We start from the raw sequence: 19,554 nt of genomic DNA on the forward strand, positions 1-19,554 counted from the left end.
ACAATGAGCAGTGATACTGAGCACTGATGAGGATACTACTGAGAACTGACACTGAGCAGGAGAGACACACTACAATTTCATCTTGCGCCTCTTTTTTTATTTATCTTTGCATCATGTGCTGTTTGGGGCTATTTTTTTAAGTGCCATCCTGTCTGACACTGCAGTGCCACTCCTAGATGGGCCAGGTGTTTGTGCTGCCCACTTGGGTCGCTTAGCTTAGTCATCCAGGGACCTTGGTGCAAATTTTAGGACTAAAAATAATATTGAGAGGTGTGAGGTGTTCAGAATAGACTGGAAAGGAGTAGAAATTATGGTTATTGAGCTTAATACTATAGGATCAAAATTACCCCGAAATTCTATGATTTTAGCTGTTTGAGGTTTTAAAAAAAAATCACCCGAATCCAAAACCCAAAAGGGTGGTTTTGCCAAAACGCGTCCGTATCCAAAACACAACTGTGGATCCGAAACCAAAACCAAAACATGAAACACGAAAAATGCCCGCTGCACATCTCTAGTTAGGGGAGAAGCATGTAGCCTTGTAGACTATGCACAGCTATATCTAGAAAAATATACGATCTAATCTTTAACCAACCAATGCAAGAAAGTATTTAATGTGAAAATACGAAACACTAGACTAATTGGAGGTGCGCCCTAAAGCAAATTACAATGTTAGGATTAGGGGGTTCGGAAAGACCTCTAGTGTATACACTACTATAATAAGAATTTACTCACCGGTAATTCTATTTCTCGTAGTCCGTAGTGGATGCTGGGAACTCCGTAAGGACCATGGGGAATAGCGGGCTCCGAAGGAGGCTGGGCACTCTAGAAAGATCTTAGACTACCTGGTGTGCACTGGCTCCTCCCACTATGACCCTCCTCCAAGCCTCAGTTAGGTACTGTGCCCGGACGAGCGTACACAATAAGGAAGGATTTTGAATCCCGGGTAAGACTCATACCAGCCACACCAATCACACCGTACAACTCGTGATATGAAACACAGTTAACAGTATGAAACAATAGAGCCTCTCAACAGATGGCTCAACAATAACCCGATTTAGTTAACAATAACTATGTACAAGTATTGCAGATAAACCGCACTTGGGATGGGCGCCCAGCATCCACTACGGACTACGAGAAATAGAATTACCGGTGAGTAAATTCTTATTTTCTCTAACGTCCTAGTGGATGCTGGGAACTCCGTAAGGACCATGGGGATTATACCAAAGCTCCCAAACGGGCGGGAGAGTGCGGATGACTCTGCAGCACTGAATGAGAGAACTCCAGGTCCTCCTCAGCCAGGGTATCAAATTTGTAGAATTTTGCAAACGTGTTTGCCCCTGACCAAGTAGCTGCTTGGCAAAGTTGTAAAGCCGAGACCCCTCGGGCAGCCGCCCAAGATGAGCCCACCTTCCTTGTGGAATGGGCATTGACAGATTTTGGCTGTGGCAGGCCTGCCACAGTATGTGCAAGCTGAATTGTACTACAAATCCAACGAGCAATAGTCTGCTTAGAAGCAGGAGCACCCAGCTTGTTAGGTGCATATAGGATAAACAGCGAGTCAGATTTTCTGACTCTAGCCATTCTGGAAACATATATTTTCAGTGCCCTGACAACGTCTAGCAACTTGGAGTCCTCCAAGTCCCTAGTAGCCTAGGCACCACAATAGGCTGGTTCAGGTGAAACGCTGACACCACCTTTGGGAGAAACTGGGGACGAGTCCTCAATTCTGCCCTATCCATATGGAAAATCAAATAAGGGCTTTTACAAGACAAAGCCGCCAACTTTGATACTCGCCTGGCAGAAGCCAAGGCCAATAACATAACCACCTTCCACGTGAGATATTTCAGATCCACGGTTTTTAGTGGTTTAAACCAATGTGATTTTAAGAAACTCAACACCACGTTGAGATCCCAAGGTGCCACAGGAGGCACAAACGGGGGCTGACTCTGCAGCACTCCTTTTATAAATGTCTGAACTTCAGGTACTGAAGCTAGTTCTTTTTGAAAGAAAATCGACAGAGCCGAGATCTGTACCTTAATGGAACCCAATTTAAGGCCCATAGTCACTCCTGCTTGCAGGAAATGCAGAAATCGACCTAGTTGAAATTCCTCTGTTGGGGCCCTTTCGGCCTCACACCATGCAACATATTTTCGCCATATGCGGTGATAATGAGTTGCTGTAACCTCTTTCCTGGCTTTAGTAAGCGTAGGAATGACTTCCTCCGGAATGCCCTTTTCCTTCAGGATCCGGCGTTCAACCGCCATGCCGACAAACGCAGCCGCGGTAAGTCTTGGAACAGACAGGGCCCCTGCTGCCGCAGGTCCTGTCTGAGTGGCAGAGGCCATGGGTCCTCCGATATAAATTCTTGAAGTTCTGGGTACCAAGCTCTTCTTGGCCATCCACGAGTATCGTTCTTACTCCTCGCCTTCTTATTATTCTCAGTACCTTTGGTATGAGAGGCAGAGGGGAGAACACATAAACCGACTGGTACACCCACGGTGTTACCAGAGCGTCCATAGCTATCGCCTGAGGGTCCCTTGACCCGGTGCAATATCTTTTATAGCTTTTTGTTGAGGCGGGACGCCATCATGTCCACCTGTGGCCTTTCCCAATGGTGTACAATCCTATTGGAAGACTTCTGGAGGAAGTCCCCATTCTCCCGGGTGGAGGTCGTGTCTGTTGAGAAGATCTGCTTCCCAGTTGTCCACTCCGGGAATGAACACTGCTGACAGTGCTAACACATGATTTTCCGCCTATCGGAGAATCCTTGTGGCTTCTGCCATCGCCATCCTGCTTCTTGTGCCGCCCTGTTGGTTTACATGGGCGACTGCCGTGATGTTGTCTGATTGGATCAGTACCGGCTGGTTTTGAAGCAGAGGACTTGCCGGCCTCAGGGCATTGTAAATGGCCCTCAGGTCCAGAATATTTATGTGTAGGGAAATAACCTGACTTGACCAAAGTCCCTGGAAATTTCTTCCCTGTGTGACTGCCTCCCAGCCTCAAAGGCTGGAATCCATGGTCACTAGGACCTAGTCCTGTATGCCGAACCTGCGGCCCTCTTGAAGATGGGCACTCTGCAGCCACCACAGTAGAGATACCCTGGTCCTTGGAGACAGGGTTATCAGCCTATGCATCGGAAGATGCGATCCGGACCACTTGTCCAACAGGTCCCTCTGAAAAGTTCTTGTATGGAACCTGCCTAATGGGATTGCTTCGTAGGAAGCTACCATTTTTCCCAGGACTCGCGTGCAATGATGCACCGCTACCTATTTTGGCTTCAGGAGGTCTCTGACTAGAGATGACAACTCCTTGGCTTTCTCCTCCGGGAGAAACACTATTTCTGGTTTATGTCCAGAACCATCCCCAGGAACAGTAGACGTGTCATAGGAACCAGCTGTGACTTTGGACTGTTTAGAATCCAACCATGCTGTTGTAGCACTTTCCAAAATAGTGCTACCCCGACTACCAACTGCTCCTTGGACCTCGCCCTTATAACGAGATTGTCCAAGTACGGGATAATTACAACTCCCTTTTTTTTGAAGGAGTATCAACATTTCGGCCATTACCTTAATAAAACACCCTCGGTGCAATGTACAGTCCAAACGGCAGTGTCTGGACTTGGTAATGGTAATCCTGTACCACAAATCTGAGGTACTCCTGGCGAGGATGGTAAATGGGGACATGCAGGTAAGCATCCTTGATGTCCCAGGATACCATGTAATCCCCCTCGTCCAGGCTTGGAATAACCGCCCTGAGCGATTCCATCTTGAACTTGAATTTTTTTGTTCAAGGATTTTAAATATAAAATGGGTCACACCGAACCATGCGGTTTCGGTACCCCAACCCGTGTGGAATAGTAACCCCGTCCTTATTGAAGTAGGGGCACCTTGAGTATTACCTGCTGGGAATACCGCTTATTAATTGCCTCTAGCACAGCCTCCCTGCCTGAGGGAGTTGTCAGCAAGGCATATTTTAGGAAACGGCTGGGGGGAGACATCTCGAATTCCAGCTTGTACCCCTGGGCGTGCAGGGCATGGCGGCCTTTTGCGGCAATTGGATGTCCCCTAGTTCGCATTAAACACCTCCACCCTCCTTCGGTGTGGGGCTCATGTTGGCTATGCCCCAGCCCCTGAAGAATTCAAGCTGATTTCTTGCAGCAGCTAGGCACTGTAACAGCTCCAGAGCTGCTCTGTAAGGCAAGTAAAAGGGCTTGGGCCCTGCAGCACTACCTGTAGTTCGCATTGTGCGCTGGAAGGCACAAATTAAGCAGACGAGAGAAGTCAGGATAGTGCGCAAGGGCATAGAAGGGAGCGGCTCAAGAAAAAAGAAGTGTAAACAGACAGCAAACTAGGCTGGAGAGAGACATGAGACAAAGAGATCTGAATTATACGAGAGCCGACCAGGGGAAACACAAATTATGCAGTCAAGTTTCCCACATTTGGGGGAATCGCAGGAGCAGCACACCCAGAGTGCAATTGGTGAGCCTTGCCCTGGGAGAAGCACATTCATGATCATAGTATCTTACCTAGCAGGTAAGAAGGAGTTGGGCTAGAGCTGGGGAGGGTCGCTGCTCGGGCACCCCCCTGTCAAGTGAAGGAGATCCAACTGAGGCAGCACAAGGGAACTCTCGAAAGAAGAACAAGGCTAGAGGAAGATCTGAGACAAAGAAATCTGACTTTTACCAGAGCTGACCAGAGGAAAGCACAAACACAGTCCCCCACTACCACAAATAATGCTGTCAAGTTTACAACATTTGGGGAAATAACAGGGGTCAGCATACCCAGAATGCAATGAATGAACCTCACCCTGGGAGAACAATCTTCATGACCATGGTATCTCCTATGCAAAATAAGTATGATTTGGGATAGGGCTGGGGAGGGCCGCTGCTCAGGCACATCTCTGTCAAGTAAAGGAGATTCAACTGAGGCAGCACAAGGGAACTTTCATCTGGGGACAACAACTGCAGGAGGTACACATATTTTCAGATGAACATGGGAGGGCAGAAGGCTGCCTAATACTGAAGCACCCCCAAACAACAAACCAAATGCAACAACTAGTGCAAGCATTCCTGGGGGAAGGCCTGCAGCAGATAGATTTGCATATGGTGATGTCATCCAAGCAGTGGGTCAAAGTTGGCTTCAACCCTCGTCTGCATATGAAAAGAGAAAATTGGCATGCAGGGCATGGCGGCCTTTTGCGGTGCTTGGATGACCCCTAGTTCGCATTAAACACCTCCACCCTCCTTCGGTGTGGGGCTCATGATGGCTATGCCCCAGCCCCTGAAGCATTCAAGCTGATTTCTTGCAGCAGCTGGGCACTGTAACAGCTCCAGAGCTGCTCTGTAAGGCAAGTAAAAGGGTGTGGGCCCTGCAGCACTACCTGTAGTTTGCATTGTGCGTTGGAAGGCACAAAGTAAGCAGACGGGAGAAGTCAGGATAGTGCGCAAGGGCATAGAAGGGAGCAACTCAAGAAAAGAGAAGTGGAAACAGACTGCAAATTAGGCTGGAGAGTGACCTGAGACAAAGAGATCTGAATTATACGAGAGCCGACCAGGTGAAACACAAATTATGCAGTCAAGTGTCCAACATTTGGGGAAACCGCAGGAGTAGCACACCCAGAGTGCAATGGGTGAGCCTTGCCCTGGGAGAAGCACCTTCATGATCATAGTATCTCACCTGGCAGGTAAGTAGGAGCTGGGCTAGAGCTGGGGAGGGTCGCTGCTCGGGCACCCCCCTGTCAAGTGAAGGAAATCAAACTGAGGCAGCACAAGGGAACTCTTGAAAGAAGAACAAGGCTAGAGGAAGATCTGAGACAAAGAAATCTGACTTTTACCAGAGCTGACCAGAGGAAAGCACAAACACAGTCCCTCACTACCACAAATAATGCAGTCCAGTTTCCCACATTTGGGGAAATCACAGGGGTCAGCATACCCAGAATGCAATGAATGAACCTCACCCTGGGAAAACAATCTTCATGACCATGGTATCTCCTATGCAAAATAAGTATGATTTGGGATAGAGCTCGGGAGGGCCGCTGCTCAGGCACATCTCTGTCAAGTAAAGAAGATTAAACTGAGGCAGCACAAGGGAACTCTCATCTGGGGACAACAACTGCAGGGAGAACACATATTTTCAGATGAACATGGGAGGGCAGAGGCTGCCTAATACTGAAGCACCCCCAAACAACAAACTAAATGCAACAACTAGTGCAAGCATTCCTGGGGGAAGGCCTGCAGCAGATGGATTTGCATATGGTGATGTCATCCAAGCAGTGGGTCAAAGTTGGCTTCAACCCTCATCTGCATATGAATAGAGAAGAGGGGCGTGCAGGGCATGGCGGCCTTTTGCGGCGCTTGGATGACCCCTAGTTCGCATTAAACACCTCCACCCTCCTTCGGTGTGGGGCTCATGTTGGCTATGCCCCAGCCCCTGAAGCATTCAAGCTGATTTCTTGCAGCAGCTGGGTACTGTAACAGCTCCAGAGCTGCTCTGTAAGGCAAGTAAAAGGGTGTGGGCCCTGCAGCACTACCTGTAGTTTGCATTGTGCATTGTAAGGCACTAAGTAAGCAGACGGGAGGAGAAGTCAGGATAGTGCACTAGGGTATAGAAGGGAGGGGCTCAAGAAAAAAGAAGTGGAAACAGACAGCAAACTAGGCTGGAGAGAGACCTGAGACAAAGAGATCTGAATTATATGAGAGCTGACCAGGGGAAACACAAATTATGCAGTCAAGTTTCCCACATTTGGGAAAATCGCAGGAGCAGCACACCCAGAGTGCAATGGGTGATCCTTGTCCTGGGAGAAGCAACTTCATGATCATAGTATCTCACCTGGCAGGTAAGTGGAGTTGGGCTAGAGCTGGGGAGGGTCGCTGCTCGGGCACCCCCCTGTCAAGTGAAGTAGATCCAACTGAGGCAGCACAAGGAAACTCTCGATAGAAGAACAAGGCTAGAGGAAGATCTAAGACAAATAAATCTGACTTTTACCAGAGCTGACCAGAGGAAAGAACAAACACAGTCCCCCACTACCACAAATAATGCAGTCGAGTTTCCCACATTTGTGGAAATCACAGGGGTCAGCAAACCCAGAATGCAATGAATGAACCTCACCCTGGGAGAACAATCTTCATGACCATGGTATCTCCTATGCAAAATAAGTATGATTTGGGATAGGGCTGGGGAGGGCCGCTGCTCAGGCACATCTCTGTCAAGAATTTATAAAGTCTATACATATATATAACCAAATGTCAATATATATATAGAACCCAGTGCTCCTATCAAAACTTATCTATTTCACCAATTTGTTGCTTATTTAATCTTTATACATCTATTAATTTTCACCATATATTATAAAATGGTGCTCCCATAGGTAGTACTGTTCTACTAATAATAAACCAAATTTTAAAGATAATCACACTTGTTATCAAGGGAGCGCAAAAAATAAAATATACAAGCTCTTTATTTTTAAAAAATATATATAGACAGAAGAAACCCACATTCAATAAAATACAATGGAGTCAACATATATAGGCACCACTATCCATATCTAAATGTAATCAGGATCTATTTCATATTGCCCTTGATGACAACGGAATGTTTATTAAAGTGTCCAAAAAATCCTCCTGGATACAGCTGTTGTAATTTAATCGTTACTTTCCAATTGTAATTGATACATTAAATTCCTTCTTGTGGATGAACAGCAACAGTTGTAACCAACGCCTCTTATTTACTGCAGTTAAAGTTCATATGTAACTCACGTGAGTAATGAAAGAAAACAGGGGGAGAGCGCTGTGATGGTTGGTGAAACACAGCGGTATGCTACGACCCCCGTTAACCGTGGCTGGATCTTATTGGCACTCGCGGTCGGGATATTTCTTCCTGCCGTGGGTAGAGACCTCCTTTTGCTCGGTCTCAAATTGCTTTTTCCCCTTCACCGCTGTCTTTACATCAGACGTCCGCCGTGATGTAGCTCGTTCATGAACGGGCTTATATCTCAGCAATCAGAGTGTCCGGTAATCACCTTCCTTACGCGTTTCTCCGCTGTTATCCAAGAGCGGTTTCGTCAGAGGATACATCAGCAGCCTAGCAGGCTCTTTTTAAAATGCACCGGACCAATAGTATTACTAATTAGTTGATTGGATACATACATGTACTAATTGGATGCATACATGTAATGACTCACATATGGAACAACTTTCTAATTGCATTTGCACATATAAAGGCATTTCATAATATAAAAATAAGCAACATGGTGATTAAAAATAATAATAAAATAAGCAACAAGGTGGTTTAAAAAATAACAGAAAATATATAATCTATATACAGATTAACCTATAATCTTTCAATCAATACCTCATATCTATAATCACATATACATAATTCAGAGACTCAGCACTAAGGATCCCCATTTACTTATATAAAACCTTTTAGGGTAACATAAATCCAGGCCACTACTAAAGCAGTTCTTGTGGCGCAGGGGAAACATCACCTGCATTCTATGCAGCTAGTCCCATGTTTGAATCCAACCCGCTCAGCTTAACATCAATATTATTTATTTACTTTTAATGGGATCATTCTATCAATTCATTTTTACCTTTAATTTTTGTTAATATTATTTCTATATTTCATTATTTTAACCCCTGGAATAATTACATTGCTGTTTAAACAACAAAAAGAATTGAAGAAAAAATAAATATTAAACAGACAATTTAAGGATTCGAAGATTTAAATATTTAAAGATTTTAAAATTTAAAACAGGGAGGGGGGGGAGGGAGGGGGGCCTTTTGGGAGAAGGAGGGGAAAATAATAAAAATAGAAAAAAAAATATATATATAGAACCAAGAGAAAGTGTAAAAAGAGGATGGAGGAAGAAATCTGATGTTCATCATTACTAGTGGATTTTACTAAGGAACTTTAAAGAAATACACACAACAGGGTTATACAGTTTCATCCTAAGAGGAAAGCTGTTTCAAAAATAGCTACTTCTAATAATTTTGTTTATTTATTAAACATACAATAAATGGATATTCAATAAATAATATATTAGGTAAATCAATAGATAAAATCTTCAGAGACTGCCAATGTTGTTCTGTTCGATGCTCTCATTCAGACCATCAGGTGTAAGGGTACCCAAAGAAAAAATCCAAAATGCCTCCCTTGTCAAGTAAAGGAGATTCAACTGAGGCAGCACAAGGGAACTCTCATCTGGGGACAACAACTGCAGGGAGAACACATATTTTCAGATGAACATGGGAGGGCAGAAGGCTGCCTAATACTGAAGCACCCCCAAACAACAAACCAAATGCAACAACTAGTACAAGCATTCCTGGGGGAAGGCCTGCAGCAGATGGATTTGCATATGGTGATGTCATCCAAGCAGTGGGTCAAAGTTGGCTTCAACCCTCGTCTGCATATGAAAAGAGAAAAGGGGCGTGCAGGGCATGGCGGCCTTTTGCGGCGCTTGGATGACCCCTAGTTCGCATTAAACACCTCCACCCTACTTCGGTGTGGGGCTCATGTTGGCTATGCCCCAGCCCCTGAAGCATTCAAGCTGATTACTTGCAGCAGCTGGGCACTGTAATAGCTCCAGAGCTGCTCTGTAAGGCAACTAAAAGGGTGTGGGCCCTGCAGCACTACCTGTAGTTCGCATTGTGCGTTGGAAGGCACAAAGTAAGCAGACGGGAGAAGTCAAGATAGTGCGCAAGGGCATAGAAGGGAGTGGCTCAAGAAAAGAGAAGTGTAAACAGACAGCAAACTAGGCTGGAGAGAGACATGAGACAAAGAGATCTGAATTATACGAGAGCCAACCAGGGGAAACACAAATTATGCAGTCAAGTTTCCCACATTTGGGGAAATCGCAGGAGCAGCACACCCAGAGTGCAATTGGTGAGCCTTGCCCTGGGAGAAGCACCTTCATGATCATAGTATCTTACCTAGCAGGTAAGAAGGAGTTGGGCTAGAGCTGGGGAGGGTCGCTGCTCGGGCACCCCCCTGTCAAGTGAAGGAGATCCAACTGAGGCAGCACAAGGGAACTCTCGAAAGAAGAACAAGGCTAGAGGAAGATCTGAGACAAAGAAATCTGACTTTTACCAGAGCTGACCAGAGGAAAGCACAAACACAGTCCCCCACTACCACAAATAATGCTGTCAAGTTTACCACATTTGGGGAAATAACAGGGGTCAGCATACCCAGAATGCAATGAATGAACCTCACCCTGGGAGAACAATCTTCATGACCATGGTATCTCCTATGCAAAATAAGTATGATTTGGGATAGGGCTGGGGAGGACCGCTGCTCAGGCACTTCTCTGTCAAGTAAAGGAGATTCAACTGAGGCAGCACAAGGGAACTCTCATCTGGGGACAACAACTGCAGGAGGTACACATATTTTCAGATGAACATGGGAGGGCAGAAGGCTGCCTAATACTGAAGCAACCCCAAACAACAAACCAAATGCAACAACTAGTGCAAGCATTCCTGGGGGAAGGCCTGCAGCAGATGGATTTGCATATGGTGATGTCATCCAAGCAGTGGGTCAAAGTTGGCTTCAACCCTCGTCTGCATATGAAAAGAGAAAATTGGCATGCAGGGCATGGCGGCCTTTTGCGGTGCTTGGATGACCCCTAGTTCGCATTAAACACCTCCACCCTCCTTCGGTGTGGGGCTCATGATGGCTATGCCCCAGCCCCTGAAGCATTCAAGCTGATTTCTTGCAGCAGCTGGGCACTGTAACAGCTCCAGAGCTGCTCTGTAAGGCAAGTAATAGGGTGTGGGCCCTGCAGCACTACCTGTAGTTTGCATTGTGCGTTGGAAGGCACAAAGTAAGCAGACGGGAGGAGAAGTCAGGATAGTGCACAAGGGTATAGAAGGGAGGGGCTCAAGAAAAAAGAAGTGGAAACAGACAGCAAACTAGGCTGGAGAGAGACCTGAGACAAAGAGATCTGAATTATATGAGAGCCGACCAGAGGAAACACAAATTATGCAGTCAAGTTTCCCACATTTGGGGAAATCGCAGGGGCAGCACACCCAGAGTGCAATGGGTGAGCCTTGCCCTGGGAGAAGCAACTTCATGATCATAGTATCTCACCTGGCAGGTAAGTAGGAGTTGGGCTAGAGCTGGGGAGGGTCGCTGCTCGGGCACCCCCCTGTCAAGTGAAGGAGATCCAACTGAGGCAGCACAAGGGAACTCTCGAAAGAAGAACAAGGCTAGAGGAAGATCTGAGACAAAGAAATCTGACTTTTACCAGAGCTGACCAGAGGAAAGCACAAACACAGTCCCCCACTACCACAAATAATGCAGTCGAGTTTCCCACATTTGGGGAAATCACAGGGGTCAGCATACCCAGAATGCAATGAATGAACCTAACCCTGGGAGAACAATCTTCATGACCATGGTATCTCCTATGCAAAATAAGTATGATTTGGGATAGGGCTGGGGAGGGCCGCTGCTCAGGCACATCTCTGTCAAGTAAAGGAGATTCAACTGAGGCAGCACAAGGGAACTCTCATCTGGGGACAACAACTGCAGGGAGAACACATATTTTCAGATGAACATGGGAGGGCAGAAGGCTGCCTAATACTGAAGCACCCCCAAACAACAAACCAAATGCAACAACTAGTGCAAGCATTTCTGGGGGAAGGCCTGCCGCAGATGGATTTGCATATGGTGATGTCATCCAATCAGTGGGTCAAAGTTGACTTCAACCCTTGTCTGCATATCAAAAGAGAAAAGGGGCGTGCAGGGCATGGCGGCCTTTTGCGGCGCTTGGCTGACCCCTAGTTTGCATTAAACACCTCCACCCTCCTTCGGTGTGGGGCTCATGTTGGCTATGCCCCAGCCCCTGAAGCATTTAAGCTGATTTCTTGCAGCAGCTGGGCACTGTAACAGCTCCAGAGCTGCTCTGTAAGGCAAGTAAAAGGGTATGGGACCTGCAGCACTACCTGTAGTTTGCATTGTGCGTTGGAAGGCACAAAGTAAGCAGACGGGAGAAGTCAGGATAGTGCACAAGGGCATAGAAGGGAGCGGCTCAAGAAAAGAGAAGTGGATCAGACAGTTAACTAGGCTGGAGAGAGACCTGAGACAAAGAGATCTGAATTATACGAGAGCCGACCAGGTGAAACACAAATTATGCAGTCAAGTGTCCCACATTTGGGGAAATCGCAGGGACAGCACACCCAGAGTGCAATGGGTGAGCCTTGCACTGGGAGAAGCAACTAAGTAGGAGTTGGGCTAGAGCTGGGGAGGGTCGCTGCTCGAGCAGCCCCCTGTCAAGTGAAGGAGATCCAACTGAGGCAGCACAAGGGAACTCTCGAAAGAAGAACAAGGCTAGAGGAAGATCTGAGACAAAGAAATCTGACTTTTACCAGAGCTGACCAGAGGAAAGCACAAACACAGTCCCCCACTACCACAAATAATGCAGTCGAGTTTCCCACATTTGGGGAAATCACAGGGGTCAGCATACCCAGAATGCAATGAATGCACCTAACCCTGGGAGAACAATCTTCATGACCATGGTATCTCCTATGCAAAATAAGTATGATTTGGGATAGGGCTGGGGAGGGCCGCTGCTCAGGCACATCTCTGTCAAGTAAAGGAGATTCAACTGAGGCAGCACAAGGGAACTCTCATCTGGGGACAACAACTGCAGGGAGAACACATATTTTCAGATGAACATGGGAGGGCAGAAGGCTGCCTAATACTGAAGCACCCCCAAACAACAAACCAAATGCAACAACTAGTGCAAGCATTCCTGGGGGAAGGCCTGCCGCAGATGGATTTGCATATGGTGATGTCATCCAAGCAGTGGGCCAAAGTTGGCTGGAACCCTCATCTGCATATGAAAAGAGAAAAGGGTTATGCAGGGCATGGCGGCCTTTTGCGGCGCTTGGATGACCCCTAGTTTGCATTAAACACCTCCACCCTCCTTCGGTGTGGGGCTCATGTTGGCTATGCCCCAGCCCCTGAAGCATTTAAGCTGATTTCTTGCAGCAGCTGGGCACTGTAACAGCTCCAGAGCTGCTCTGTAAGGCAAGTAAAAGGGTATGGGCCCTGCAGCACTACCTGTAGTTTGCATTGTGCGTTGGAAGGCACAAAGTAAGCAGACGGGAGAAGTCAGGATAGTGCACAAGGGCATAGAAGGGAGCGGCTCAAGAAAAGAGAAGTGGATCAGACAGCAAACTAGGCTGGAGAGAGACCTGAGACAAAGAGATCTGAATTATACGAGAGCCGACCAGGTGAAACACAAATTATGCAGTCAAGTGTCCCACATTTGGGGAAATCGCAGGGACAGCACACCCAGAGTGCAATGGGTGAGCCTTGCCCTGGGAGAAGCAACTAAGTAGGAGTTGGGCTAGAGCTGGGGAGGGTCGCTGCTCGAGCAGCCCCCTGTCAAGTGAAGGAGATCCAACTGAGGCAGCACAAGGGAACTCTCGAAAGAAGAACAAGGCTAGAGGAAGATCTGAGACAAAGAAATCTGACTTTTACCAGAGCTGACCAGAGGAAAGCACAAACACAGTCCCCCACTACCACAAATAATGCAGTCGAGTTTCCCACATTTGGGGAAATCACAGGGGTCAGCATACCCAGAATGCAATGAATGCACCTAACCCTGGGAGAACAATCTTCATGACCATGGTATCTCCTATGCAAAATAAGTATGATTTGGGATAGGGCTGGGGAGGGCCGCTGCTCAGGCACATCTCTGTCAAGTAAAGGAGATTCAACTGAGGCAGCACAAGGGAACTCTCATCTGGGGACAACAACTGCAGGGAGAACACATATTTTCAGATGAACATGGGAGGGCAGAAGGCTGCCTAATACTGAAGCACCCCCAAACAACAAACCAAATGCAACAACTAGTGCAAGCATTCCTGGGGGAAGGCCTGCCGCAGATGGATTTGCATATGGTGATGTCATCCAAGCAGTGGGCCAAAGTTGGCTGGAACCCTCATCTGCATATGAAAAGAGAAAAGGGTTATGCAGGGCATGGCGGCCTTTTGCGGCGCTTGGATGACCCCTAGTTCGCATTAAACACCTCCACCCTCCTTCGGTGTGGGGCTCATGTTGGCTATGCCCCAGCCCCTGAAGCATTCAAGCTGATTTCTTGCAGCAGCTGGGCACTGTAACAGCTCCAGAGCTGCTCTGTAAGGCAAGTAAAAAGGTGTGGGCCCTGCAGCACTACCTGTAGTTCGCATTGTGCGTTGGAAGGCACAAAGTAAGCAGACGGGAGAAGTTAGGATAGTGCGCAAGGGCATAGAAGGGAGCGGCTCAAGAAAAGAGAAGTGGAAACAGACAGCAAACTAGGCTGGAGAGAGACCTGAGACAAAGAGATCTGAATTATACGAGAGCCGACCAGGGGAAACACAAATTATGCAGTCAAGTGTCCCACATTTGGGGAAATCGCAGGAGCAGCACACACAGAGTGCAATGGGTGAGCCTTGCCCTGGGAGAAGCACCTTCATAATCATAGTATCTCACCTGGCAGGTAAGTAGGAGTTGGGCTAGAGCTGGGGAGGGTCGCTGCTCGGGTACCCCCCTGTCAAATGAAGGAGATCCAACTGAGGCAGCACAAGGGAACTCTCGAAAAAAGAACAAGGCTAGAGGAAGATCTGAGACAAAGAAATCTGACTTTTACCAGAGCTGACCAGAGGAAAGCACAAACACAGTCCCCCACTACCACAAATAATGCAGTCGAGTTTCCCACATTTGGGGAAATCACAGGGGTCAGCATACCCAGAATGCAATGAATGAACCTCACCCTGGGAGAACAATCTTCATGACCATGGTATCTCCTATGCAAAATAAGTATGATTTGGGATATGGCTGGGGAGGGCCGCTGCTCAGGCACATCTCTGTCAAGTAAAGGAGATTCAACTGAGGCAGCACAAGGGAACTCTCATCTGGGGACAACAACTGCAGGGAGAACACATTTTCAGATGAACATGGGAGGGCAGAAGGCTGCCTAATACTGAAGCACCCCCAAACAAAAAACCAAATGCAACAACTAGTACAAGCATTCCTGGGGGAAGGTCTGCAGAAGACGGATTTGCATACGGTGATGTCATCCAAGCAGTGGGCCAAAGTTGGCTGGAACCCTCATCTGCATATGAAAAGAGAAAAGGGGTATGCAGGGCATGGCGGCCTTTTGCGGCGCTTGGATGACCCTTAGTTCGCATTAAACACCCCCACCCTCCTTCGGTGTGGGGCTCATGTTGGCCATGCCCCAGCCCCTGAAGCATTCAAGCAGATTTCTTGCAGCAGCTTGGCACTGTAACAGCTCCAGAGCTGCTCTGTAAGGCAAGTAAAAGGGTGTGGGCCCTGCAGCACTACCTGTAGTTTGCATTGTGCATTGTAAGGTACAAAGTAAGCGGATGGGAGGAGAAGTCAGGATAGTGCACAAGGGTATAGAAGGGAGGGGCTCAAGAAAAAAGAAGTGGAAACAGACAGCAAACTAGGCTGGAGAGAGACCTGAGACAAAGAGATCTTAATTATATGAGAACCGACCAGGGGAAACACAAATTATGCAGTCAAGTTTCCCACATTTGGGGAAATCGCAGGGGCAGCACACCCAGAGTGCAATGGGTGAGCCTTGCCCTGGGAGAAGCAACTTCATGATCATAGTATCTCACCTGGCAGGTAAGTAGGAGTTGGGCTAGAGCTGGGGAGGGTCGCTGCTCGGGCACCCCCCTGTCAAGTGAAGGAGATCCAACTGAGGCAGCACAAGGGAACTCTCGAAAGAAGAACAAGGCTAGAGGAAGATCTGAGACAAAGAAATCTGACTTTTACCAGAGCTGACCAGAGGAAAGCACAAACACAGTCCCCCACTACCACAAATAATGCAGTCGAGTTTCCCACATTTGGGGAAATCACAGGGGTCAGCATACCCAGAATGCAATGAATGAACCTAACCCTGGGAGATCAATCTTCATGACCATGGTATCTCCTATGCAAAATAAGTATGATTTGGGATAGGGCTGGGGAGGGCCGCTGCTCAGGCACATCTCTGTCAAGTAAAGGAGATTCAACTGAGGCAGCACAAGGGAACTCTCATCTGGGGACAACAACTGCAGGGAGAACACATATTTTCAGATGAACATGGGAGGGCAGAAGGCTGCCTAATACTGAAGCACCCCCAAACAACAAACCAAATGCAACAACTAGTGCAAGCATTTCTGGGGGAAGGCCTGCCGCAGATGGATTTGCATATGGTGATGTCATCCAAGCAGTGGGTCAAAGTTGACTTCAACCCTTGTCTGCATATCAAAAGAGAAAAGGGGCGTGCAGGGCATGGCGGCCTTTTGCGGCGCTTGGCTGACCCCTAGTTTGCATTAAACACCTCCACCCTCCTTCGGTGTGGGGCTCATGTTGGCTATGCCCCAGCCCCTGAAGCATTTAAGCTGATTTCTTGCAGCAGCTGGGCACTGTAACAGCTCCAGAGCTGCTCTGTAAGGCAAGTAAAAGGGTATGGGCCCTGCAGCACTACCTGTAGTTTGCATTGTGCGTTGGAAGGCACAAAGTAAGCAGACGGGAGAAGTCAGGATAGTGCACAAGGGCATAGAAGGGAGCGGCTCAAGAAAAAAGAAGTGGAAACAGACAGCAAACTAGGCTGGAGAGAGACCTGAGACAAAGAGATCTGAATTATACGAGAGCCGACCAGGTGAAACACAAATTATGCAGTCAAGTGTCCCACATTTGGGGAAATCGCAGGGGCAGCACACCCAGAGTGCAATGGGTGAGCCTTGCCCTGGGAGAAGCAACTTCATGATCATAGTATCTCACCTGGCAGGTAAGTAGGAGTTGGGCTAGAGCTGGGGAGGAGTCGCTGCTCGAGCAGCCCCCTGTCAAGTGAAGGAGATCCAACTGAGGCAGCACAAGGGAACTCTCGAAAGAAGAACAAGGCTAGAGGAAGATCTGAGACAAAGAAATCTGACTTTTACCAGAGCTGACCAGAGGAAAGCACAAACACAGTCCCCCACTACCACAAATAATGCAGTCGAGTTTCCCACATTTGGGGAAATCACAGGGGTCAGCATACCCAGAATGCAATGAATGCACCTAACCCTGGGAGAACAATCTTCATGACCATGGTATCTCCTATGCAAAATAAGTATGATTTGGGATAGGGCTGGGGAGGGCCGCTGCTCAGGCACATCTCTGTCAAGTAAAGGAGATTCAACTGAGGCAGCACAAGGGAACTCTCATCTGGGGACAACAACTGCAGGGAGAACACATATTTTCAGATGAACATGGGAGGGCAGAAGGCTGCCTAATACTGAAGCACCCCCAAACAACAAACCAAATGCAACAACTAGTGCAAGCATTCCTGGGGGAAGGCCTGCCGCAGATGGATTTGCATATGGTGATGTCATCCAAGCAGTGGGCCAAAGTTGGCTGGAACCCTCATCTGCATATGAAAAGAGGAAAGGGTTTTGCAGGGCATGGCGGCCTTTTGCGGCGCTTGGATGACCCCTAGTTCGCATTAAACACCTCCACCCTCCTTCGGTGTGGGGCTCATGTTGGCTATGCCCCAGCCCCTGAAGCATTCAAGCTGATTTCTTGCAGCAGCTGGGCACTGTAACAGCTCCAGAGCTGCTCTGTAAGGCAAGTAAAAAGGTGTGGGCCCTGCAGCACTACCTGTAGTTCGCATTGTGCGTTGGAAGGCACAAAGTAAGCAGACGGGAGAAGTTAGGATAGTGCGAAAGGGCATAGAAGGGAGCTGCTCAAGAAAAGAGAAGTGGAAACAGACAGCAAACTAGGCTGGAGAGAGACCTGAGACAAAGAGATCTGAATTATACGAGAGCCGACCAGGGGAAACACAAATTATGCCGTCAAGTGTCCCACATTTGGGGAAATCGCAGGAGCAGCACACCCAGAGTGCAATGGGTGAGCCTTTCCCTGGGAGAAGCACCTTCATAATCATAGTATCTCACCTGGCAGGTAAGTAGGAGTTGGGCTAGAGCTGGGGAGGGTCGCTGCTCGGGTACCCCCCTGTCAAATGAAGGAGATCCAACTGAGGCAGCACAAGGGAACTCTCGAAAAAAGAACAAGGCTAGAGGAAGATCTGAGACAAAGAAATCTGACTTTTACCAGAGCTGACCAGAGGAAAGCACAAACACAGTCCCCCACTACCACAAATAATGCAGTCGAGTTTCCCACATTTGGGGAAATCACAGGGGTCAGCATACCCAGAATGCAATGAATGAACCTCACCCTGGGAGAACAATCTTCATGACCATGGTATCTCCTATGCAAAATAAGTATGATTTGGGATAGGGCTGGGGAGGGCCGCTGCTCAGGCACATCTCTGTCAAGTAAAGGAGATTCAACTGAGGCAGCACAAGGGAACTCTCATCTGGGGACAACAACTGCAGGGAGAACACATATTTTCAGATGAATATGGGAGGGCAGAAGGCTGCCTAATACTGAAGCACCCCCAAACAACAAACCAAATGCAACAACTAGTACAAGCATTCCTGGGGGAAGGTCTGCAGAAGACGGATTTGCATACGGTGATGTCATCCAAGCAGTGGGCCAAAGTTGGCTGGAACCCTCATCTGCATATGAAAAGAGAAAAGGGGTATGCAGGGCATGGCGGCCTTTTGCGGCGCTTGGATGACCCTTAGTTCGCATTAAACACCCCCACCCTCCTTCGGTGTGGGGCTCATGTTGGCCATGCCCCAGCCCCTGAAGCATTCAAGCTGATTTCTTGCAGCAGCTTGGCACTGTAACAGCTCCAGAGCTGCTCTGTAAGGGAAGTAAAAGGGTGTGGGCCCTGCAGCACTACCTGTAGTTTGCATTGTGCATTGTAAGGTACAAAGTAAGCGGATGGGAGGAGAAGTCAGGATAGTGCACAAGGGTATAGAAGGGAGGGGCTCAAGAAAAAAGAAGTGGAAACAGACAGCAAACTAGGCTGGAGAGAGACCTGAGACAAAGAGATCTGAATTATATGAGAACCGACCAGGGGAAACACAAATTATGCAGTCAAGTTTCCCACATTTGGGGAAATCGCAGGGGCAGCACACCCAGAGTGCAATGGGTGAGCCTTGCCCTGGGAGAAGCAACTTCATGATCATAGTATCTCACCTGGCAGGTAAGTAGGAGTTGGGCTAGAGCTGGGGAGGGTCGCTGCTCGGGCACCCCCCTGTCAAGAGAAGGAGATCCAACTGAGGCAGCACAAGGGAACTCTCGAAAGAAGAACAAGGCTAGAGGAAGATCTGAAACAAAGAAATCTGACTTTTACCAGAGCTGACCAGAGGAAAGCACAAACACAGGCCCCCACTACCACAAATAATGCAGTCAAGTTTCCCACATTTGGGGAAATCACAGGGGTCAGCATACCCAGAATGCAATGAATGAACCTAACCCTGGGAGAACAATCTTCATGACCATGGTATCTCCTATGCAAAATAAGTATGATTTGGGATAGGGCTGGGGAGGGCCGCTGCTCAGGCACATCTCTGTCAAGTAAAGGAGATTCAACTGAGGCAGCACAAGGGAACTCTCACCTGGGGACAACAACTGCAGGGAAAACACATATTTTCAGATGAACATGGGAGGGCAG

The 19,554-nt window shown here is 48.0% G+C and overlaps 20 non-coding genes and 2 pseudogenes across 20 annotated transcripts; all 22 read right to left on the bottom strand.

Moving 5' to 3' along the window:
• Positions 1-4,377: 4,377 nt before the first annotated feature.
• On the bottom strand, positions 4,378-4,540 carry LOC135047648 (U1 spliceosomal RNA). The gene has a single exon (XR_010239651.1). It is a non-coding gene; the product is annotated as a U1 spliceosomal RNA (small nuclear RNA).
• A 152-nt stretch (positions 4,541-4,692) lies between these two features.
• Positions 4,693-4,856, bottom strand: LOC135047624 (U1 spliceosomal RNA). The gene has a single exon (XR_010239630.1). It is a non-coding gene; the product is annotated as a U1 spliceosomal RNA (small nuclear RNA).
• Positions 4,857-5,527: 671 nt separating this feature from the next.
• Positions 5,528-5,690, bottom strand: LOC135047643 (U1 spliceosomal RNA). The gene has a single exon (XR_010239647.1). It is a non-coding gene; the product is annotated as a U1 spliceosomal RNA (small nuclear RNA).
• A 152-nt stretch (positions 5,691-5,842) lies between these two features.
• Positions 5,843-6,006, bottom strand: LOC135047622 (U1 spliceosomal RNA). The gene has a single exon (XR_010239628.1). It is a non-coding gene; the product is annotated as a U1 spliceosomal RNA (small nuclear RNA).
• Positions 6,007-6,700: 694 nt separating this feature from the next.
• Positions 6,701-6,842, bottom strand: LOC135047644 (U1 spliceosomal RNA; annotated as a pseudogene).
• A 151-nt stretch (positions 6,843-6,993) lies between these two features.
• Positions 6,994-7,157, bottom strand: LOC135047614 (U1 spliceosomal RNA). Its single transcript, XR_010239620.1, has one exon. It is a non-coding gene; the product is annotated as a U1 spliceosomal RNA (small nuclear RNA).
• A 2,623-nt stretch (positions 7,158-9,780) lies between these two features.
• On the bottom strand, positions 9,781-9,943 carry LOC135047647 (U1 spliceosomal RNA). The gene has a single exon (XR_010239650.1). It is a non-coding gene; the product is annotated as a U1 spliceosomal RNA (small nuclear RNA).
• Positions 9,944-10,095: 152 nt separating this feature from the next.
• On the bottom strand, positions 10,096-10,259 carry LOC135047619 (U1 spliceosomal RNA). Its single transcript, XR_010239625.1, has one exon. It is a non-coding gene; the product is annotated as a U1 spliceosomal RNA (small nuclear RNA).
• A 674-nt stretch (positions 10,260-10,933) lies between these two features.
• LOC135047630 (U1 spliceosomal RNA) lies at positions 10,934-11,096 on the bottom strand. Its single transcript, XR_010239635.1, has one exon. It is a non-coding gene; the product is annotated as a U1 spliceosomal RNA (small nuclear RNA).
• Positions 11,097-11,248: 152 nt separating this feature from the next.
• LOC135047606 (U1 spliceosomal RNA) lies at positions 11,249-11,412 on the bottom strand. The gene has a single exon (XR_010239612.1). It is a non-coding gene; the product is annotated as a U1 spliceosomal RNA (small nuclear RNA).
• Positions 11,413-12,368: 956 nt separating this feature from the next.
• On the bottom strand, positions 12,369-12,532 carry LOC135047609 (U1 spliceosomal RNA). The gene has a single exon (XR_010239615.1). It is a non-coding gene; the product is annotated as a U1 spliceosomal RNA (small nuclear RNA).
• Positions 12,533-13,488: 956 nt separating this feature from the next.
• Positions 13,489-13,652, bottom strand: LOC135047610 (U1 spliceosomal RNA). Its single transcript, XR_010239616.1, has one exon. It is a non-coding gene; the product is annotated as a U1 spliceosomal RNA (small nuclear RNA).
• A 671-nt stretch (positions 13,653-14,323) lies between these two features.
• On the bottom strand, positions 14,324-14,486 carry LOC135047639 (U1 spliceosomal RNA). Its single transcript, XR_010239643.1, has one exon. It is a non-coding gene; the product is annotated as a U1 spliceosomal RNA (small nuclear RNA).
• Positions 14,487-14,638: 152 nt separating this feature from the next.
• Positions 14,639-14,802, bottom strand: LOC135047627 (U1 spliceosomal RNA). Its single transcript, XR_010239632.1, has one exon. It is a non-coding gene; the product is annotated as a U1 spliceosomal RNA (small nuclear RNA).
• A 657-nt stretch (positions 14,803-15,459) lies between these two features.
• Positions 15,460-15,637, bottom strand: LOC135047632 (U1 spliceosomal RNA; annotated as a pseudogene).
• A 152-nt stretch (positions 15,638-15,789) lies between these two features.
• Positions 15,790-15,953, bottom strand: LOC135047613 (U1 spliceosomal RNA). Its single transcript, XR_010239619.1, has one exon. It is a non-coding gene; the product is annotated as a U1 spliceosomal RNA (small nuclear RNA).
• A 671-nt stretch (positions 15,954-16,624) lies between these two features.
• LOC135047633 (U1 spliceosomal RNA) lies at positions 16,625-16,787 on the bottom strand. The gene has a single exon (XR_010239637.1). It is a non-coding gene; the product is annotated as a U1 spliceosomal RNA (small nuclear RNA).
• A 153-nt stretch (positions 16,788-16,940) lies between these two features.
• Positions 16,941-17,104, bottom strand: LOC135047611 (U1 spliceosomal RNA). The gene has a single exon (XR_010239617.1). It is a non-coding gene; the product is annotated as a U1 spliceosomal RNA (small nuclear RNA).
• A 671-nt stretch (positions 17,105-17,775) lies between these two features.
• Positions 17,776-17,938, bottom strand: LOC135047640 (U1 spliceosomal RNA). The gene has a single exon (XR_010239644.1). It is a non-coding gene; the product is annotated as a U1 spliceosomal RNA (small nuclear RNA).
• A 152-nt stretch (positions 17,939-18,090) lies between these two features.
• LOC135047638 (U1 spliceosomal RNA) lies at positions 18,091-18,254 on the bottom strand. The gene has a single exon (XR_010239642.1). It is a non-coding gene; the product is annotated as a U1 spliceosomal RNA (small nuclear RNA).
• A 674-nt stretch (positions 18,255-18,928) lies between these two features.
• On the bottom strand, positions 18,929-19,091 carry LOC135047629 (U1 spliceosomal RNA). Its single transcript, XR_010239634.1, has one exon. It is a non-coding gene; the product is annotated as a U1 spliceosomal RNA (small nuclear RNA).
• Positions 19,092-19,243: 152 nt separating this feature from the next.
• LOC135047617 (U1 spliceosomal RNA) lies at positions 19,244-19,407 on the bottom strand. Its single transcript, XR_010239623.1, has one exon. It is a non-coding gene; the product is annotated as a U1 spliceosomal RNA (small nuclear RNA).
• Between the last annotated feature and the right edge of the window lie 147 nt (positions 19,408-19,554).

This window comes from Pseudophryne corroboree, unplaced genomic scaffold (genome assembly GCF_028390025.1).
Source record: "Pseudophryne corroboree isolate aPseCor3 unplaced genomic scaffold, aPseCor3.hap2 scaffold_937, whole genome shotgun sequence".
Taxonomy (NCBI): Eukaryota; Metazoa; Chordata; class Amphibia; order Anura; family Myobatrachidae; genus Pseudophryne; species Pseudophryne corroboree.